Here is a 10,787-nt window from a genome sequence, read left to right as displayed (position 1 = left end):
GTACAGATTTCCCTGAACCAGCCTGTAGCTCTGCATGTGATAAGTCATCACAAGTTTTCACGCTGGATTGTTTTTACTATTCAGACGCTGTCTGCGTGTCCCATTAATCTGCAACTAACTAGTAATTCTAATTTCAATATAAGGGGAAAGACAAACATGTCCTTTTAGATATATTCACACACACCTCCAGCAGATTTATTTGTCCATCAATCATGTTTAATGACTCAATGGATTACACAATAATTAGATCTCTTCTGACAGCAAATATACACAACATGAGACAACACACACTCATATATAACATGTTTCTTGCACGGCATATGCAAGGATTGATCTTCAAAACATAGATCTGGTTGCCATGGGCACAGGGCCCACGTGAGAAGAGAACCACAGTCACAGAAAATGCAGCGGTGGAAACACACCAGAACTTAGGGAATGTCACAGCCAATGTGCAACTCTGGCCTGACTCCTTTATCCGTTTGTTGCTCCTGAAGGAAATACTAAAAATAAAAGTGTAAACAAATACGATCATTTGTCCTCCCTTAGTGGTAAAAGTGATGTAAGCATTTTCAGCACAAGCAATGAACATGCGGCGCTGTCGGACAGCGACGGGGAAAGAAAGCAGAGCTTAAGAGGAAGCTTGTACCAGGGAAAACGCCACTTAGTCAACACACAAGTTAAGCACCCAATAATTTAAACTTTCAGGTCCAACAGGTTGCATTCGATCTTGTAGTAGACGTAGGGGTAATATTCCTGCTGGCTGAGGTTCAGGCCTGGGATGTCCATTGCAGACTGTAAAAGAAAAAAAGCTCCTGTTCAGGAAGAAGATGCTGTTTCTGAGACTAATGTCACGCACTGGATCTACTTGTGAACATTCTGAAATGTTTTTTGTTGTTTGGTACCAGACAGAATGGAAGCTATGAGTTAATATGTCAAAATTAAAGCACAATTAAATAAAATGCACTATAATTTCATAATCCTGCAGTTACCACGCATGGCCACAAGAGGAAGCCAACATTATTCTCTGAAGATCTACATTTTTCAAAAAACACACAAAAGAGTGATGGAATCATCATATGCAATAAAGCGTTTAGTCAAGGCTACTTAAAATACATTAATACATTTTTTAGTTGCTGCTTTGTTGCTATAGCAACTGCATTAACTGATCAGAGTACTTACGTCAATGATGGCTGCTGCACTGCTGTCCAGATGTTTGTACAGATCATTCAGCACCTCCCTCAGCTTCTTCATGGTCTTCTTGTTTGGTTGCAGGAGCATGGCCTGGAAGTTCACTGGCAGCCCATATCTGGAGAACAGACACCGATCTTTCAAAATGCTGCACGCCATTCAGCTAATGTATGTTTACACTAAGAGACTGAGCAATGTGGCGACCGCACCTTAAAACAGATTCCACAAAGACCCGCAGGGCTTTAATGTGGATCCAGGCGATGAAGGCTTCACTGAAGTTCACTTTAAGCCATCGGACAAGTGGACCCTGCAGAACAAAGTAAAGGTTGGGGAGAGGCAGACAGGTAGGCTACATTTGCTTTCAAACCCTTTACATATCTGTCAATTGGGCTTAGCAGCAACATTAAATGATGCTGAATTTGCTTAAATACAACTCAACAAAAAGCCGATCTCCTACGTATTTCCTGAGAAAAATTAAATCTGTTAAAAATCGGTTGCCATGTAGTTCCTTTCTTCGGCCACAGGAGGGCAACAAACAGTCATGTTTGTAAACCTTGACAACAGTAGAAGAGCTTGTACCTCTGCTCCTTAATCAGTTCGCTCCTTGTTTGCACATGTTGACATTCACCATGTCCCATGTCACTTAGTGTTCTGTAAACCATTTAAATGTCACCAGGCTCAAGCCTGTCAACTAAATACTTACAAACTGCTTTTTCTTGTCTGTTGAGAGCCGCGCCATCTCCTCTTTGTCGGCCTTCATCTCCTCTTCATTATACTGGAAGTCTCTCACTATGAATCTAAAACCACAAAGCCAGAAATCAGACTTCTTAAGCTCATAGAGTCACTGCCTGGTTTGTTTATTTAGCTGGAGCTTTTTGGACTTACTTGTTCTCTCTGGCTTTATGTTTGAAGTCATCAACAGCTTTCATGAACAGAGTGACGCTGTAAAGCCCACTGTCACTGTCCTCGAACAGCAGACTGCAATTTAAAAAGGCCATATCCAGAATTAACAGTGTGTGTGTGTGTGTGTGTGTATATATATATTATATGTATATATTATATTTGACCAATGTTTCAAAGATGACATCACTTACTCGGAGGATCGAGGCACCACCATCTCAGCCAGCGACTCGTACGTCTTCTGCCACTCAGTGTACGCCGTTCTGCAACAACAACTACAGGGTTAGAAACTACATCGCTAATTAAAAGTCTCAAAGTGTTCCAATGGAAAAAACAAACCTGTTTCTCAAAAATGTGCAGAGTAACAGTGAAACTCAAAAGGTTTCAAATTTATTTAATCATTATTACACATAAGAACAGCACATGACTAATGTCGCATGATAAAATTACTCACTTTGGTACAACTACTAGCAGAGTTACGAGGTACTCCGAGTTAAGCACAAAGTGTTCTTTTTGACTATGTCGGCCAGGCTCCTGGTCAGCAGGCTCCCCCTGGTGGTACAAAACAGTGTTGCAGTAACTCAATGGCAGGTTGAGGGCTCCTCTGAAATATTGGAATTCTCCGACTCACTCTTTTCCTTTGGCCCCTTTTAGAGACACGTTATTTCTAATAAAATCATGAATTTACTTACGCATTCTTCCTTTCCAGGTTTTGAAGGTTGCCCTTCAGGTTGTTATAAGCCGATGCTCTAGTCTTCAAGTCGTTGTCTATCTGGGTAACTTGCTGTAAACAATGGGAAAACAAACACTCTAACATCTTTATTCAGAAGACTTTGAAAAAAGATTTTATTATTGCTATTATTCCTTTTGGAACAGTACCTTTGAAATTATTTCAGAGATGTTCTTCAGGGATTGTTTGATGGGATATTTTGCCATGTCCCACTGAAATCTTGTAATGTAGGTCACAAGATCCACTGGCAAAATATAAATACAGCATACTTGGATATCAAAGTATACCACAATAATGTCATTATACTGTCGCCATGTAACTACAAAGATATAAATCCTAAGGTATTTGTCTGCTTTGAGTGGTTTTAGGTTTTTCCGGGCACAAAGGTAACAAATATGTTGAGAAATATTATGAGAAATATGGAAATTGCAGATAATAGTACTGATATTATAGCAGTACATGTTTCTAGCTTTTCTAGTACGAAAGTTTGGAGCTGGTGTGCTGCAGAAGTCACTGTACCTCCGTTAGCCAGCAGGTTCTCCTGTACTTTGTCTCGACTGTCCTCCAGCACGTCAGCCATGTACTGAGCAACCTTTTTCACCACACTGTGAACGGTGGGGAGACATCAAACACATCATGCTCAACAGAAAACATCAAACACTTTCTCAAATACTTGTAAAACTCATTTCTAACATGGCAATGCTCGGGAGAACTTCAAAGCTGTCCACAAATATGAAATCAGGGAAAGATTTGTTTCCTTTTATAGCTTTATATGCTATAAATGCATGGACAAATCTAAAAAAGTAAAGTGACAAACTACGGTAATGCAATCCAGCGTAACTATGTTGCAAGGCTGATGTTTCACAGTCTCCTGGTATCTATAGAGGAAGCAAAGCAGGACGGTTTGTCATGGGTGGGTTTGAGCTCTGGGTGTCAACGTCACCAAAAGATGAGAAATGGCAAACATGTTTGCTGTGGATAAGTCACCAAGTATAAATATGATAATGAAATTAGCTGCCAGCCTGTCATCCAAGTGTAACTCGTCAGGTTTGGAGTGACCTGCGAGACTCAGGCTGATGTGAAATTCCTCATTGTTGCAGTGTACAGGTAGAGCTTTGGGAAGGCTAAACTGACCACATGAGGAGGCCAGAAGTGATACACAGGTTAGAAGAAATCTTTTTTATAGTCTAGAATCAGCACAGTAGCATACCTTTCCACAAAGGAGTCTAATTTGGCCAGTTCATCTGACAGGCCAACCAAGACGTCCAGCGTCCCGACCTGCGTCAGAAAATAAAGAGTGAAATTTCAGTGGATTGAGGCCCTGGCCCAGAGATCTGGGTCTTTTTCAGTTGTGTCAGCAGGACTGTGTTTAAACAGTGATGTCTGGGGTTCAGTCTGCAGTGACATGCAGGGCGCCCTATGTGCTTAGGATGGCGCCTCTTTGTCCAGAGCCATTCATGCAATGCTAACAGTTCCAGGAGAGCATTACAGCCCCATGTGGGGGCAAGGTCAGTGGGGTTACTTCACCTTCAGCGCCAAAAGGAACTGAGTTGGACAAGCTAAACTGCTTCTGTCGAAAAACTTTCTCGATACCGAAACTTCAACATGCAAGCAATGGATCCGTGTACAGGCTGGGCCACATCCACACAATCCGCTAACTCTTGACAGTGGTTATAGTAGGTAAGTGGTTTCCATTAGCCTACTTTTCATGCATCAAGTGTATAATTTAAATTTTCACACCAAATAGATTAATTGATTATCAAACCAGGGCAGAATTTCTTCATATTGGAATGACATAGAAATCTACCAGAAGCAGGCAGTTAAGCCAATAAACCCTGCTAACCTTAAGGTCTGGGATGCTGAACTTATGGTTGGTCGAGAGGTTGTTTGTACGTGTGGTGGCTGCCATCATCTTGTCCCATGTCTGCTGGCACGTCTTTTCTCCCGGTGCAGAGATCAACCAAAACTCTGTCATGGTTACACTGGCACAGGAGACTGAAACAAGAACTCTTCTCAATTACAGCGGGAAAACACTTATCTGCACATGGATTACATTAAGAGGCAGGACTCCTGTTTTACTAAGCATTTAAACTCCTAAAAATGTATTATGCTTAAGAAATTATGCTTAATCAACAACCGAAATAATGAGATCATCCTACACCTACACTCACTGCTCCAGTTCATTCCACACGAAGCTAACGTTATCTCCACCCCTAAAACACTGAATCAATTCTTGACGCAAAATGCTAAAAAAACAAAACATGATATGTTGATAAATTCGAATACTACAGAGCAGTATACAATCAAAATAAACCAGTATGAGGTCAAAGGAATGTAGCTTCAGGGGATTAGCCAGCAGTCCTTGTTAGCTACTTAGCTTTGGTATCAACCACATCAACATTAACACAAGAGGCAAAGCGTTTGGTACTGCAACTTCACTCACCTCTAAATACCAAAATACCACGCTGTCCGTAAAAAGAAAGTAGCAATATCCTCTCTCTAAGGTGTATTAATTTTCATAGTGGCTATTTTAAAAAAGGCAAATGAAGAGTAATGACAGCAGCATCAGTCAGCTGACCTGCAGTGGAAACCGGAAGGCCTCACGCGCTGTTCGCCTACTATTAAACAGCGACCACAGCTGGTGAACAGTGGTACTGCAGGGAGCGTTAACGTGTGATGACGTGATTCCAATAAATTTAATAATCAGGCTCAAGCGCAGGTTGGAATGATCTTTGTTAGCATGATTGCATTCTATTTTAGAAGATCGTGTCAAGACAGTTTTATTGCTAAAATGTACAAAAATATTGTTATTGTATATTATATAACCTTCTTTAAATAATTCCATCTCCCTTGATGAAAATAGGAATCCAAGAGCATTTTTACCTAATGAGGAGACAAACGTGGGTGGTAATTCAGCAGCATTTGAGGCCTCAGAGTAACTAAATTTAAAATTGTCAGGGTCAGATTTCCTGACATTGGGTGTCTCCTGGACAGAAGCTTTGGAAAACGCCCCCATAGGGACATGTTTATAGTTTGGTGGGTCTGGGGTTCATTGTTTGGGACACAATGCTCGGTCTGCCTGGAGCCAACCCTCGACATCAAATAGCAGGGTGAGCTTGCCCATGGCTGGCTAAAGGCCAATCTGCTGGGAAGTTATCAGGACACGCACACAGAATACAATCAGTCGGGCTACAGAACGCAGACCGTGGTGTTCACGTGTGCTGCATGTTGAAGAGAAAATGACTACAGAATAATGAATTGATATGTCATAATTAAACTGCATGCTTAATGTCCCACTCACCTGATACTTACCTGGCGCAGGTGTCTTACTGACTCGCCAGTGCTTTGCACTGTCATTTGTCTTTAAAGTGGTTTAAATTGTTAGATTGATGCTCCATCACACAATAAAATCCCATCTTGAGGCCATTTTTGATACTTTGATAGAAAACTGCAGGTGTGTAGGAATCATTAGTTACACGGCAGCATCAAACCCATCAGACACTTGCTAAAGATATTGCTTTTATTTGCTTATTATTGTCCCTCACATTTATCCCAGAATAGTTGCCTGCTTGAGCAAAGATGTATTACACAGCAGACATGATTTCCTCATAATCTGTCTCTCCAGTAAACTCCATAGTGGCTACTGACAGACTTATGATGTTGCTGATTTGACTTCTTTTGTCATTTATCTTGGGTGAAAGGAAGCAATATTGTTACTGCTCGACCGGTATGAGATTTCTTGCTGTACCTCTTCACCACTTTGAGAGCTCACTATTGTTAGTACTGACAAGTGGCTTCCTTTTAAAATGGAGACACTTTACAATTAATGACGGGCGGGTTTCAATACAGATAGCAGCAAATTTGTCAAATATTTTGGGGTAATTATGACAAATATCTCAGGAACATTTGCATTCCCGCAGCTGTTTGGTTTATATCTGTTAAACTGGAGATTTGGGGTATTTGGGGTTAATCAGGTGGGGACTTTCTAAATCTGTGTGTTGATGTAATCTATTTGCAATGTTTGCAAATAAGAATTCCTGCTGCACAATGCACCCACTGGCGTATTTGCCTTCGCAGTGGGTGGTACGCATGTCTCGCCGTCGCATACCGAGTGGCTGCGGTGGCTATTCTGATCCAAACAATGGAAATCAAACATTGTGCTTTACTGGAAGCCACTTTAGATTCTATGTGTGATTAGACTAACATATACATAGTCTCATTTACTGTTGGAGAAAACAGACACAAAACACGGAACAGCTTTTGTATTGCAGCACAAGGAAAAGTCGTTGCCTCTGCTGATTTCACAATAGACTAAAAGCAATTGTTTTATTAATGCAACAAGCATTTATGTTTATTTTCCCCTAATGGGTACTTAAAGTTCACCAAACACTCAACCACTACTGTAAAACTTTTAAGGATCACGTTTATGGTGAACACATTCAGCCCGGCCCCATCTTGGATTGAAGGTTTCAAACACATATTTACATCAAAATATGATTTAATAATCCTCACACAGACCTGTAATTTTTAAAATACAGCTTGTGACAGGAAGAGATAAAAATTATCTCTCATCTTCTTGTTTGGACCCCAATGTTTACATTAAGACAACAATTCTGGGTTTCTGCTGGCGTACTTTTCAAATACTGTATACATTAAAAAATTTAAACTCTATATTATGACTGCATTCAAATTAGCAAATTTATGTTCTAACATGATTATTGAAGCCATGATGTCATTATTCAACAATGTCAGCCTGGAGAAATGGCCCGTCTGTACTGCAGCAGGTTTTCCTTGGCACCCTCCTATTTCACTGTTAAGGAGGGAGACATGCAAATTCATCTCCTTTTCTAGAGAAAAAAATGGTTGAGGAGTCTATTTTCAGAGAGCTGCATGACTTGTTAGACTCACATCAACAAACAGCTTAGGAACAGGGATATATAGTTTCGGTTTACTGTACTCTTGATTTGGGAGTCAACGGGGCAGTCTGCAAAGAGAACTGGACAACATTTTGAGCTTCCTGCTGAGCAGCCACAAATGCTATGAAGACATAACACAGGTATTTCTTACCAAATTTGACTCTATGATGTTATATGCGGCATCATTTTATTCTTTTTATCTATTAAAAACATTATTGTTGTAACCAGGCTGCTGTTAAATATGCAACAGCAGCCACCTGTTACTAGGTTGTAAATCCAGCAGAGTTGGTAGAGAATCGGCTCAGGGTCCTGCGCTTGCCGATGATGTCAGAGGCATAAGAGGTCACGCTCTATCTTGATTTAATTTTTTAAGCATAGATCAAACATTACTTTTCGAGTATACAATAGTATGACAACAGAAAAGCCATCAAACCCACTGATCTACCCATCAACTATAACATTTGTGTAGACTGATTCGTAATTTCTGCCTACAATGTGCCCTAAATGTTCTATGGCTTCCACTTAGGTTGTTCTGCTTGTGTAAGATTTTGACATTTATTTTAATATGATTGTGTAAGGACCAACATAAATGTGCACTGTCTGTAAAATAGGATTGTTGTAACGCTTGTGATAATGTGCCTTTTTAATATTGGTGAAAGTCTAGTCATTTTTAAGCAACAACCGATGGGAACACTTGATCAACCATAAGATTTAATACATGTACATCTACTTCAAAATAGCTTGTAAGGTACTTTGGCTACACAGTGAAGTACTGTAAACAATTAACATAAGAGTGAAAAATAAAGGTTCAAAACCTTGCCACTGTCAAAAATTCAAGATTCAACAATTTTAAGATGAGTGGGCAAGGGGATGAGAGAATGATTGATTTTCAATCTATGATCATCAAAGGACAAAAAGTAAAATAAAAATATAAATTAAAGATATATTAAAAAGCGTTTAATATAAAGAAGCTCAAAGGAACACACAGTTTAGGTTGCAACCACTATTTCAAAACGCGAATAGATGTATTTTATTTTGTTGTTTAACCGGATGTGCTCTCATTTCCTGTTTGTCTGTCTGCGACGCGTTCGGACGTCACAGATTATCTCAAGAAGCTAGTGCACACATGGTCGAACCCTGAAACGATCCTGCGATTTAACAGTATTCTCAATGGCCTTTATTCTTTCCTCTTATAATAGCCACATCACTCTTTAAAAATTCCGCCTAAAAAGAAAAAGCGTTCTCTCCCAACTTTTGGGGTTTCAGCCGACGTAAGTATTGAAGGCTAACCTTGCTTTTAGCACGCTACTTAGCATGTAGTGGCCTCGGTTTCTTGTAAGGTCTAGGTTTAGCTGCCTTATACGGATAAAACTGTACTAGAGTTGAGATTAGTTACTTTAATTACTTATTTTAAAAAAGAGAAAAAAATCAACCGAATGACGAAATAAATAACGACACCTCTTGTTGCTTGGCTAATATGCTAATAACGTCAAAACAAAATGAACGGTTTGCGATATTAAACTTAAGAGCTACTGCATAGTTGGGGAAACGTTACCTGTGTTTTTGTAATTGTGATTCTCGACTTTTTTATTTGGTTGTTAATCCTCTCCCCTCGTTTTTGCAGGTGTATAATAATTATCCCAAAGATCTAGGGGCAGCTCTATACAAAGAGTCATTCGACTTCAACGCCGAGCCACCTTGGGATCCTAGCTGATAGTGGACGAGCTCCTCTCAGGACTCATCCATGTAAGAAAAAAATGCAAATGAGTGCAATTTCTCCTTTAATTTTCTGTTGTTGCAACAGTGAAAGAGTATGCGCATGCTCCTCTGGAGCTACACCTTACTTATTTTTAGATCTTTCATTTTGGATCTATTTTAAGCATCTCTTTTCTAACATCTCAGCTGTTACTTTTAGCCCGGTTATGCTGCATCAACGCCCCCCTCACTGGCAGTGTTGTCACAGTTCAGCATTTTCTGACCTCAGTACGCTCGCAGCCGCAGGCAGGTCACATCTGGTTCAGTCTAGACTGCGCTGGCTGGTGTATTGTGTAAAGTTATGGCGAGTAAAGACGTGACACCAGCGCCGCCAGTATTGTAACTTGTTTAAAAAGAACCTCTGTGGGTCAACAACTCGGGGATTCCAGCTGATTGTTGAGGGTAATTGATGGTAAAGTAAATGAACTCTGTGCCCCAGACTGTGTGTTTGGACAGCAGTGTTTCAGAAGAATACCGGTAGGTCTATTCCACAAAGCTGTGCTGTAATGTAGCGGCCGCACTTACTGATTGGATGGACGTGACTGATTTGATTGTGGATCTCATCGGGCAGGTTTAAGTTGCAGTGACTCCTAAAAAAGTCACACTATTTATTCTACAAATGTGCCCCTTTTCCTTTCTTTCATTGGTCTAACGAGATTTTTTTGTTCTCACTTTGTGTACAGTTTATTGCTTGAGACTAGGACCCCAGGGGCTCGAGGAGGTGTGAATCAGATCTCTTGGATTAGCCACATTCTTTATGCCTGCCGGATTAGGAGAAAGCAGAGGACAGGATGAAAGAACTCACTAATGAATTACAGCATTCTGTCAGCCTCCTGGAGGGAAACGCCTCCCTCTGCGATGTGATAGACAATACATTTATGAGCAAACTCTGGTAAGATGTATATAAAACCTGTTAAAGCACCGTACGATGGTGTATGGAACTGCTCACTGTTTTCCATTAATCAGATTTGTTTCCTTGTGTCAGGCTGGGAAGAATGCGTTCTTCATAGCAGATCTTGGCGTTGTAATGAGGCAACACGTTCGCTGGCGAACACACATGGCCCAAATCAGACCGTATTATTCTGTCAGGTGCAACAGCCGACCCACTGTTATCGACATTCTTGCTGCTCTTGGCACTGGATTCATTTGCACTAATAAGGTATTTTCTCATGCATGTTTGCTGTTGTCAGTTCTGCTTTTGAAACACGGGCAGTGTCGCCACCTAGTGGACGCCAAGTCTCAATGCAACAGTTTTGATCCTGTGTAAAAAAAAAAAAAATGTTTCGTGGATGTTTTGT

General features: G+C 40.5%; 1 long non-coding RNA gene and 1 pseudogene across 1 annotated transcript; one reads left to right on the top strand and one right to left on the bottom strand.

Annotated features, from left to right (window-relative positions):
- Positions 1–194: 194 nt before the first annotated feature.
- On the bottom strand, positions 195–5,431 carry LOC115250517 (V-type proton ATPase subunit C 1-A-like; annotated as a pseudogene).
- Positions 5,432–8,793: 3,362 nt separating this feature from the next.
- LOC115250549 (uncharacterized) lies at positions 8,794–10,656 on the top strand. The gene is made up of 4 exons (XR_003889121.1): positions 8,794–9,005; positions 9,359–9,480; positions 10,173–10,381; positions 10,475–10,656. It is a non-coding gene; the product is annotated as an uncharacterized lncRNA (long non-coding RNA).
- The last annotated feature ends 131 nt before the right edge of the window (positions 10,657–10,787 follow it).

The sequence above is a fragment of the Takifugu rubripes genome, chromosome 7 (genome assembly GCF_901000725.2).
Source record: "Takifugu rubripes chromosome 7, fTakRub1.2, whole genome shotgun sequence".
NCBI classification, from domain to species: domain Eukaryota; kingdom Metazoa; phylum Chordata; class Actinopteri; order Tetraodontiformes; family Tetraodontidae; genus Takifugu; species Takifugu rubripes.
Note: the sequence above shows the minus strand (reverse complement) of the source record. Positions and strands in the feature narration are given on the sequence as shown.